Here is a 9,263-nt window from a genome sequence, read left to right as displayed (position 1 = left end):
CCCCTCACTGCTCCCTGCTCCACAAGCCCCGCACCTCCTCTGTCCCCGCAGCAACCCACCAGCCCTGCATCCCTGCTCCTGCATATCCCCAGTGCTGCACCCCTGTTACCCGAAGGCCATACCTGTCCCCTGCATCTCCACTTGGGACTGCCATCCCCCTGATCACCCTCCATGCCCCTGCAGCTACCTCACCCCCCCTTAACCTCTCTGCGTTTCCACAGCAGCCCCATGGCACTACTCCTCCCTGCAATGGCCCCCCCACTGCGTCCCCAAGGTCCTCCCACAGTACACACCAGCACACACCCACTGCAGCCCCCAGCCACCCAAGTGGCCTCCCCAGGGACCCCGTAGCATCACATTCCCCTGTATCCACATTCCACGCACAGACACCCCACCCCTCCACCCCGCCCGCATGAAAGCACATCCCTTGTGTGCCCCACACTCCCTGCATCCCCAGGGTACCACACCCCCCTGCATCCACCCACATCCCCCTGCATCCCCCCAGCATCCCCCTGCATCCCCAGGGTACCACATCCCCCTGCAGCCCCCCACATCCCCCTGCAGCACCCCAACATCCCCCTGCATCCCCAGGGTACCACATGCCGCCGCATCCTCAACATCCCCAACTCTCCCCCACTCCTCCCCTGCATCCCCACTGTCTCACCCCCCACCCCCCCGAGCACTCCATCCTCCCCCCCTTCCTGCATCCCCACGTTATCCCACCCCCCTGACAACCCCTACCCCCTCCTCATCCCCATCCCCACCTCCCCCTCCCCTCCTCCCAGCCGCTGCATCCCCCCGTTTCCACCCCCCCGCATCCCTCCACACCCCCCCCCCCCCCCCGCTCCCAATCCCGGGCCCCACCCCGGTGCCCCCCCCCCTCCTCCCGCAGCCCAATCACGGCCGGTCGGAGGAATTCAAACCCCGGCCCCGCAAGCGCCGGCGGCGGTTCCGTTCCGGGAAGCGGCCGGGAACGGGGCTGGTCCGGATGGGCTCGGGGAGCCGCGGGGCGGGCGCGGAGCGCAGGTGAGCGGGGAGGAACGGGGGATGGAGGGGGGATGCTCCCGGTACCGGCTGTGTTTGTGTTTGTGTCTCCCCCGCGACCCCATCCCCGGTGTGTGTGGGGTTCCCGTGGGCCCTAGGAAGATGGGGGGTGCAGGGGCTGTGTTTGTGCTCCCGAGGGTCTGTTTGAGGCTGGGGAGTGGGGGTTTGGGCAGGAATAGCGCTCCTGGATGGGAAAACCGGGTGGGGCATTGTGGGGAAGAAGTCGGAAACAGGGAATTTCTGCAGCTGCTGCAAACGCGCTGATTTTGGAGTTCTTACAGCAGGAAGCGATTGGGGGGGGGGGGGGGGGTCTGTGGAGGACCTCTTGGGCTGAGGGGCCTGGAGGATGCTCGGGTCTGGGGAGCCAGCACGGATCGGTGAAACTTTTGGCTGAAATCGGGCTGATTTCTCCCTTGTGGGGCTGTGCGGGAGCAGGGGGGAGCTGCACCGAGACTGGGGCAAAGGAGCCAGCCCGGGCAGCCCCACGGTGGGGCTGGGGTCATCTAAACCTCAGCCCCCTTGGGAAGAGTTGAAGCTGCGGGAGGAGCCCGAGTGATGCTGGGAGTGTCGCTGAGCCCTGCCCGTGGCGGGGGGAATTCGGCTCTCCTGAGCCCCGGGAAGGCTGGGCAAGCCGGAGGCAGGTTTTGGTGCAGAGCCTCACGTTAACCATGAGGGTACAAGCTGTTTGTAGTGGCAAGTGGGGATGTGACAATGGCTGGGGGCTCCCCAGCGCTTTACTCCCATCCTCGCCTTCCTGCCGTTTCCAGGGATGTGCTGTTTAATCCCAGCTGTTGTGATTTTTTCCCCCCCAAACCAGAGGAAGAAACCCCTTAGGCTGGCAGGGCAGACCTGTGTGCAGTACCTGGGGATGCACTGTCTGCTGGACAAGGCTCCCTTGTCTCAAGGCACAGCAAGTGCCTCATCACCCCAAGCTTCGCTGTGATGTGTTAACACAGTGCTCAAGGCCTCCAACCACTTTAATGCCTTGCTTGGGGCATGGATCTTGAGCTGGATGGAACCACCCCACCCAGCAGGAGCCTGTTGTCCCAGTAAAGCCCAGTTTGGGGCTAGGTGGGTAAGGCCCCTGCAAGGTAAAGCCCAGGGGATGTGGTGGTGTTCTTTGCTGTCAGTGTCATTGGGAGCGTGCTGGTCCTTGGGTTTGCAGCTGGGAGGTGGCAGAGTTGGAAGCATCCTTTGATTTTGCTGCAAGTAGTTTTTGGTAGGGCTGGTCCTACCGTGCACATGGCACGGGTGAAATGCCCAACCTGCACATCCCCCTGGAAAACCTTTGGATCAGGGTTGTGCTGCGGGGATGCACAACCTCGCTGTGTGCTGCCAGCCTGCTCCATGGGCTGGTCCTGTCCTCACCGTGCTGCTCACTTGTTGCAGGTGGCACAGGCTGGGCCATGGAGACAAGTCCTGCTGCTTCTCACTGTGCTTCTGCCAGAGAACCTGCTCTTTTGTCCCTAGCAGTTGGCTGCTCCGCTGCTCTGTCTGCAGTGTGGCCAGGGCAGCATTCCCAGCCCTCAGTGGGGATGAGGTGGACTGCACATCAGTGACCAGCGCTCCCTCGGTGAGGACAGGGCTGGAGCAATGGCTTGCAATAGGAGGATGCTGGGTTATAGCAGCAGACCTGTTCTATCGCCTCTGTGCTTTCTTCATGGGTGCTGACGTGGGTGACAGAAGCGGGTGGCATCCTCTGGCTGGTGGCTCCGAGCTACCTCCTGTTGCCAAGTAAATCCTGAGCCGATGGGTTTTCTGAATAGCTGCTCCCAGGAAGAAACCCCTGTTGGGCTGTCAGGAGCCTGGGAGCTCGCTCAGATTTTACTGCAAATATTCTCTACAAAGTAAAATTGATGGATCTAAATGTAATATTCTGGAGGGGAACTTAATGGCCATTAGGCTGTTTCTTTCCAGCTTTGAGTGCAGAGCTGCGCCATTTAACTGAAGGATTAAAGGCATAAAGATAAATGAAGAGGCTGCCAGATGGGTGGAGGGTGGCAGGGGGTGGCTGCTCCGGGGCATGAGGCCAGGCGATGGAGAACAAGGACCTAGAGAGGCTGCTGCAAGGTCTGTGGCAGCAGCACTTGTGTGAGGAGGAGCTGGTGCCTGCCAGGGCAGAGCTGTAGGGACCCAAAACTGACCGGTAATGGGGACAGCCAGTGGGTGCCCAGGCAGCCAAGGAGCAGCAGCATCCTGGGCTGTATCAGCACCAGTGCGGCAGCAGGGCCAGGGCAGGGATTGTGCCCCTGTGCTCGCACTGGTGAGGCTGCACCTCGAATCCTGTGCTCAGCTCTGGGCCCCTCACTGCAAGAGAGACATTGAGGGGCTGGAGCGGGGCCAGAGAAGGGAATGGAGCTGGTGCAGGGCCTGGAGCCCAGCGGTGATGGGGAACGGCTGAGGGACCTGGGGGGTTCAGATGGAGAAGAGAAGGCTCAGGGGGGACCTGATGGTGCCCTACAAGTGCCTGCCAGGAGGATGGAGCCAGGAGGGGCTGGGCTCTGCTCCCAAGGAACAAGGGATGGGACAAGAGGAACCGGCCTCAAGCTGCCCCAGAGCAGGTTTAGATGGAGCTGAGGAACAATTCTTGCCCCAGAGGGTGCTCAGGCATTGGCACAGGCTGCCCAGGGCAGGGCTGCAGGCACCGGCCCTGCGAGTGCTCACACAGCGTGGGGACGAGGCCTCAGTGCCATGGGGCAGGGGTGGCCTTGGCAGTGCTGGGAACGGTTGGACTGGATGGGCTTAAAGGGCTTTTCCAACCTGGTTGGTTCTGTGTGGGTCTGAAGTGGTCAAGCCTCCATGGGTCAGCATCCTCAAAGTCCCCAGTGCTGGCTCTGCTCTCAGCAGTGTTCTGCTTGTGGCTCTCAAGCCTATGGTCCCTTTTGCGGACAGGATTCGGTCCCTGCCCTGCTGCCCAGCATTGTCCTGGTGTCCTTTTGGTTGCACTGAGACGAGCAGGGCAATTCCTTGGGCTCTGCATGTGCCAGCAAAGCCAGCATAACCTCTGTCCTGGCCTGTCCCTGGCCCCTTCCAGGCTCTGCTGTGGCTCCTGAAGCTGCTGAATGCTGTCTTCCCTCCTTAGGTGGTTGCCATTTAACTGGCTTTGAAGCAGAGCTTAGCCCAGGTTCATTGCTCCCTGCTTGTTGCCATCAGGCCAGTTCTTGTTTGTGCTTCCCCAGCTAAAACTAGAAGATGCCCCTGCCCCATGGATGTGCTGGTGTCCATATGAGTGTAAATCGGGGCTCTGGCCTCCCCTTCTCTCTGCAGCATCCTGCAGCCAGGCGCAGACCAGCAGCACCCCATGTACCCCTGGGGATCACGGCCAGCCCTCCCCTGCACATCTCCATCCTCTGGGCTCACTGCAGCAGGCGTCCTTCCTGCAGGGCTGCAGAGCTGAGCTTATGGCATTTCCCTTTACTGGACCGGGAAGGGGCAGTGGCCATTCCTGCTGCAAACTTTGCCACCCAGCGAGGTGCTCACAGCACCCCTGCGGTCAAGAGAGCGCTTGTCTGAGGCTGAAGCTGGTGGGGAAGCTCTGGGGGTCCCTGGCTGGTTGCTGCCGGTGTTGGCTTTCATTAGACAAGAGCAACCCCAACCCAAAGCCCCTTTGTGGGTCAGGGGCTGGCCTTGATGGAAGGGCATTTCCTCAGTGTTCCCGGTCGGGAAGCTCGGGTCTGTGCTGATTCACAGAGATGCTGCAGGGTCGTCTTGGAGACCTGGATGTGGGCGACTCGCACCCTGCACTGATGTCGCAATACGGTTGCTCAGCACCCGCTGAGCGATGCCCAGCCCAACCCCAGCAGCGATCGGTCCCTTCCAGGTAACTCACCCAGTTTCTATACTGGACATGATGTGCTGTGGGATGGAATAGCCCTTCGGCTGGTTTGGATCAGGTGTCCTGTCTCTGTTTCCTCCCAGCTTCCTCATTCGCAGAGCATGAGACTAGATCACATCCAGGACCGCTCCACATCTGCCCTCCAGCATAGGCAGAAGGCTTCTGTTGTGTGGGGAAGCAGGATGCTGCGGTGAAGCTGGGACGTAGCTGAGGTGTAGATCTGGAGCCTGGGCCAGGATCCAGTAATACAGACATAGCTGTGGATATTAATGACCTCTCGAGCCCTTATTTGCCATTCTCTTCCTATCCTGGCAGGGCTTAGTGCCTCCTGGATCTCTACATCCCAGACACTGAGGACGAACCTCCTTTGGGGAGGGTTTTTGTACTCTAAACCACTGTATTTGGAAGCACACTTAGCTGCTGGTTGAATTACCCAGTTAATGGAAGCGTTTAGGAACAGAAGGGGTTTGAGCAGGGATCATCGTGCCCACAAGAGAGCGATCACTTGAGTCCATGGAAAGGAACAAACAGCTCCTGGGAGCTCCAAATTAGGCAGAACATCATTTACCGAGCTTTGCTTTCAGCCCTGGTTGGGCTCTGGAGCACTGAATGCCTCTGAGCTGTGTTAGTAGGCTGTAGACCAGAAGCAAGCTCGCTTCTCCTCCCACATTCCAGGGGTGTCACAAGTCACGTGCAGGGTCTCTGGGAGAAGGGGGGTGCTGTGGGCATGGGATGCTGTTGGATCTGGCTCGGCAGCGTGCTGGTGCGGTCCTTGATCTGCCTGCCCAGCCTCGCTGCGCAACGGGAGGTGCAGAGACGGGAGCGCAATGAGTTTGCTGCCCCTCTGGGTGGGATTAAACCGCATCAGGTCTGGGGCCGCAGAGCTGGGGGGCTGAGGAGTCACCTTTGGGTGTGATGGGCTCTGCAAGGGACTTGGCCATGTCCAGGCCTGCATTAACCCTCCTGTTCACTGCTGCAGGGGCTCTGAATGTGCGAGGTGACTACAGCCATCGACACAGCAATGGATGTGGTGCCAGCAGGATGGGGACCCCTTCAGCTCAGGGAGCCATGGGGCAGTGCTGCTCACAACTGATGTGGCTCAAGGCTGTTGGGAGGGGATTCATCCCACAGCTCTGTGAGCTGATGGTCACCTTCAGACTCCTCTTAACAAATGCCATGGGCTGGAGCAGCCTGATAGAAACCTTGGGTTGGAAGGGACCATAGTGGAGTGGTGCTGCAGTGGGGACAGGCACAGAGGTATGGAGGATGCTTTGGAACAGAAGGTGTTTAAGTGCTGGTGGGACCCAGATTTGGGGCAGCGCATGTTCTCCTGCCCTTCCTTAAGCAGTGTGGGCTTTGAGAGCAAGGATCTGGGATTGCTCAGCCCCATTCCTGAATGTGGACACCTTAGTGATGTCCCACTCTTTGAGATCCAGGTCATGACTTACCTGTTCTCTGTCTACTCATCCCCATCTGCTAACAGTGCTGTCCCAGAGCATCACTGGTCAGTTAGCACTGAGGCAGTGGTTGAGGGGTAAAGGGATGATGCTGGCTATGGGAATGGATTCCTAGCTGTTGCTTCTCTCAGGGTTGGAGCTGTCTTGATGGCTTTGGGGAATAGGGCAGCTCCATGGGACCAGGAGTCAGTGGTGGTGGGAGTCTGTTCTGCCTTCAGGAGACTTGGAGACGTTGCCCACACATGTAGGGGTTGGTGTCTGCACACCTTAGTGCCAGTTTTGCAAGGGAGGAGGGCACGAACAACAGGATCTCCCCATCTGGCCTCCAGTACGGAGATGCTGGAGATGCCAACGCTCCTGTCACACTCATCCTAGGTGTGGGCTGTGCTGATCTCATCTTCAGGCTCTTTGGTGAGATCCAGGAGCAGCCTCCAGCCCATGCAGTGCTTGGGGAGGAACAAGCTGGTTTCAGGCTGGTGTGGAGCTTCCAGGGAGGATTGCAGGGGATGGTGGTCAGCAGCCCCTTCCAGAGCCTGATTCTGAACTCCTGAGCTGTAGAGTGGGCTCTAGCCCGATCCCTTGCTGTGATAGGGCTAGACCATTGGGATAGTGTGATCATACCACCTGGATCTCTCCATGGGCCTCAATTCATGTGTCTTGGCTGAACCCTGTCAGCAGCAGCTCTTGGGCAAGTGGGCCAGGTACCGCAGACATGGGCTTGTGAGCTGTGATCACCTCCAGCAGCATCACATGGATGTCATGGAGTCCATGTCCTTTCTCCCTGCCATGAAGTGGTTTCTGATGTGTGGCTCCACGCAGTCAGAGCCCTTTGCTTAAAAGAGCTCTTGCTTCTGGTTTGTGGGGCATGCACTAAGATAGATGGGATCTGGACACATGGAGGGGCAGAGCTGTCACCCCTGGGTTGTCCATGCCAATTGGCAGAGCTCTACCAGCTTCAGGGGAGCTGGGTGGGTTAATGGAGGGAAGATGCCATTGGATCTGCTAGGATGGGCAGAGAGATGCTATGGGATGACAGGGGGTGTGGGCACTGAAGAGAGATGGGGATTAAGATGCAGCCAGTGCCAGGGTTCAAACATCATGAGTTCAGGTTCCAAAACCTTGACATGGGCTTACGCAGTCCTTTTGCCTACAGAAGCGACCCAAGCAGGGTCTGTTGCCTTTTGTAATAATAGCTGTAATGACACCCTTAGTACCAGGAGCCCATGTGGATAATAAAGCATCAGCTCAAGCCCTGGGTGCTGTTGGAAGCAGCAGGCTCATTGCTTGTGTGGAGATGCATGGGCTAAGGCAGCCCTCTCCTCCTGCCTTACAGTCCTGCAATTGCCATGAAGGGATGAGTGTTGCCCCATGCCTCATATTCCTACATTAGTCTGGGCTCAGCAGTGTGCTCGGAGCATCCTGTGGGAGCTGCTCCACCGCACGGCATGGGGAGGCATCCCTTGGCATGACTTTGCATGGCCAGGCTTTCCTCCAGGCAACTCCTTTGTGCTGTGCTTTCCATGCCCCACGAGGAGCCATATTTCTTCCCCAGGCTTGTCCTTTCCCTTCACCATGGGCTGCTGCTTCCCTGGGAAGGCAGGAGGGATGGGAGTAGATGCAGGGAGCGAAGCCACAGAAGCACAGAAGACCTCTCCCTGGGGATGCATGAAGACACAGGGCTTAATGCCGTAACGCATCTTGAGCAGCCCTATTTCCCTCTTCTGTAGATCCTGTGGGACCCGTTTCCTTGATTCATTTATTTATTTACCTATTTATCCCCTCCCAAGATGTGCAGCGATAGCAGCTTTGGTTTGTTAGCTCAGGCTAAGCGTTTCTACTTCACCTCCAAGCCTCTAGGTCCCCTATCAGCAGCTGTCTCACAGGCTGTTTCTCCAAGCAAGGACACTGGGGGTGTTTCTCCCCATAAGTTCTATCCCTCACAGTCCTCATATCTGTGCTGTTTGACTGCCTCCAAACCAGGCATCATCCTTGCTCGCTTGTTAAGGGTGGGCAGTGCTGCTTCTGGTGGCAATGACTGCCTGTCCCCATCACACAGCTCTGCTACACCCCAGCAGCAACACCAACCCAGACCTGTGCTGCAGCCTGCACGAGCCTCTGGCAAGGTGGCTATGGAAGCAGCTCAAGGCACTGATGCTCCCAGCATACCAATTCTTCCATGTATTAAATAAAAGAGAGAAATAAATCTAAGGCAATAATAGCCCAGAAAGTGATAGGCCATGATCAGCAACAATAAATGGATAAACACTAGGCCTCTGGGGAGAAGCAGAGCTGTTTGATGCTCTTCAGTGCGCATCTGAGCAGGGGCACAGGGGCAGATGTGTGTACTCGTACAGATGTGTGTGCCCACACATGTACCTTTGTGCCATACAAACCATATACATGTGCGGTCACAAACTTCCTCTGCAGAAGTGGCTTTGCGTGCCCTCATTGTCCGGGTTTTCCCTGTGGCATTGAGCTCCTGGATGGCCCAGGTTTGGGGGATGTGGGATGAAGGCTCTGCTTGTGGGGTTTGAGATGTTGGTGTGGTGCCAGCTCCGACTGGGCTTGTGGAGTTAAGGTTAAAAATCACTGCGAAGCCCACAGTGGCCAGCAAGGAGGGATGGGGAGCTTGCATGGGTCAGCCAGGGCCAAAACTGTTGGTGTCTATGAAGTGTGGAGGTGATGGAGATGTTGGACTTGCTTAAGGTACCGTGAGATGTGCCTGCTGAACGTGTGATGCTTGGGTAATGGGGACCACGGACCCATCTCCCGCCTTCTGGTAGGGACTGTAGGAAGATACTGAGGCAAGATGTGAGGGCTTCAGGTGGAGATAAACCTGCCATCAAGTTGTTCTGGGTCTTGCAGGGTTGCAGGTTCTTGAGGCCAGATGGAGCTTGTCTCCATCTAGGTCTAGAATGGGGATCTAG

At 57.9% G+C, this 9,263-nt stretch overlaps 1 protein-coding gene across 1 annotated transcript in view; it reads left to right on the top strand.

The window, feature by feature from the left end:
* Positions 1 to 936: 936 nt before the first annotated feature.
* The window catches only part of CTXN1 (cortexin 1), a 36,431-nt gene continuing 28,104 nt past the window's right edge, over positions 937 to 9,263 (top strand). The window contains exon 1 of the mRNA XM_065699759.1: positions 937 to 1,026. The gene's annotated coding sequence lies outside the window, so the exon portion shown is untranslated. The remainder of the gene's footprint in view (positions 1,027 to 9,263) is intronic.

The sequence above is a fragment of the Lathamus discolor genome, chromosome 21, assembly GCF_037157495.1.
Source record: "Lathamus discolor isolate bLatDis1 chromosome 21, bLatDis1.hap1, whole genome shotgun sequence".
In the NCBI taxonomy this organism is placed as follows: Eukaryota; Metazoa; Chordata; class Aves; order Psittaciformes; family Psittacidae; genus Lathamus; species Lathamus discolor.
Note: the sequence above shows the minus strand (reverse complement) of the source record. Positions and strands in the feature narration are given on the sequence as shown.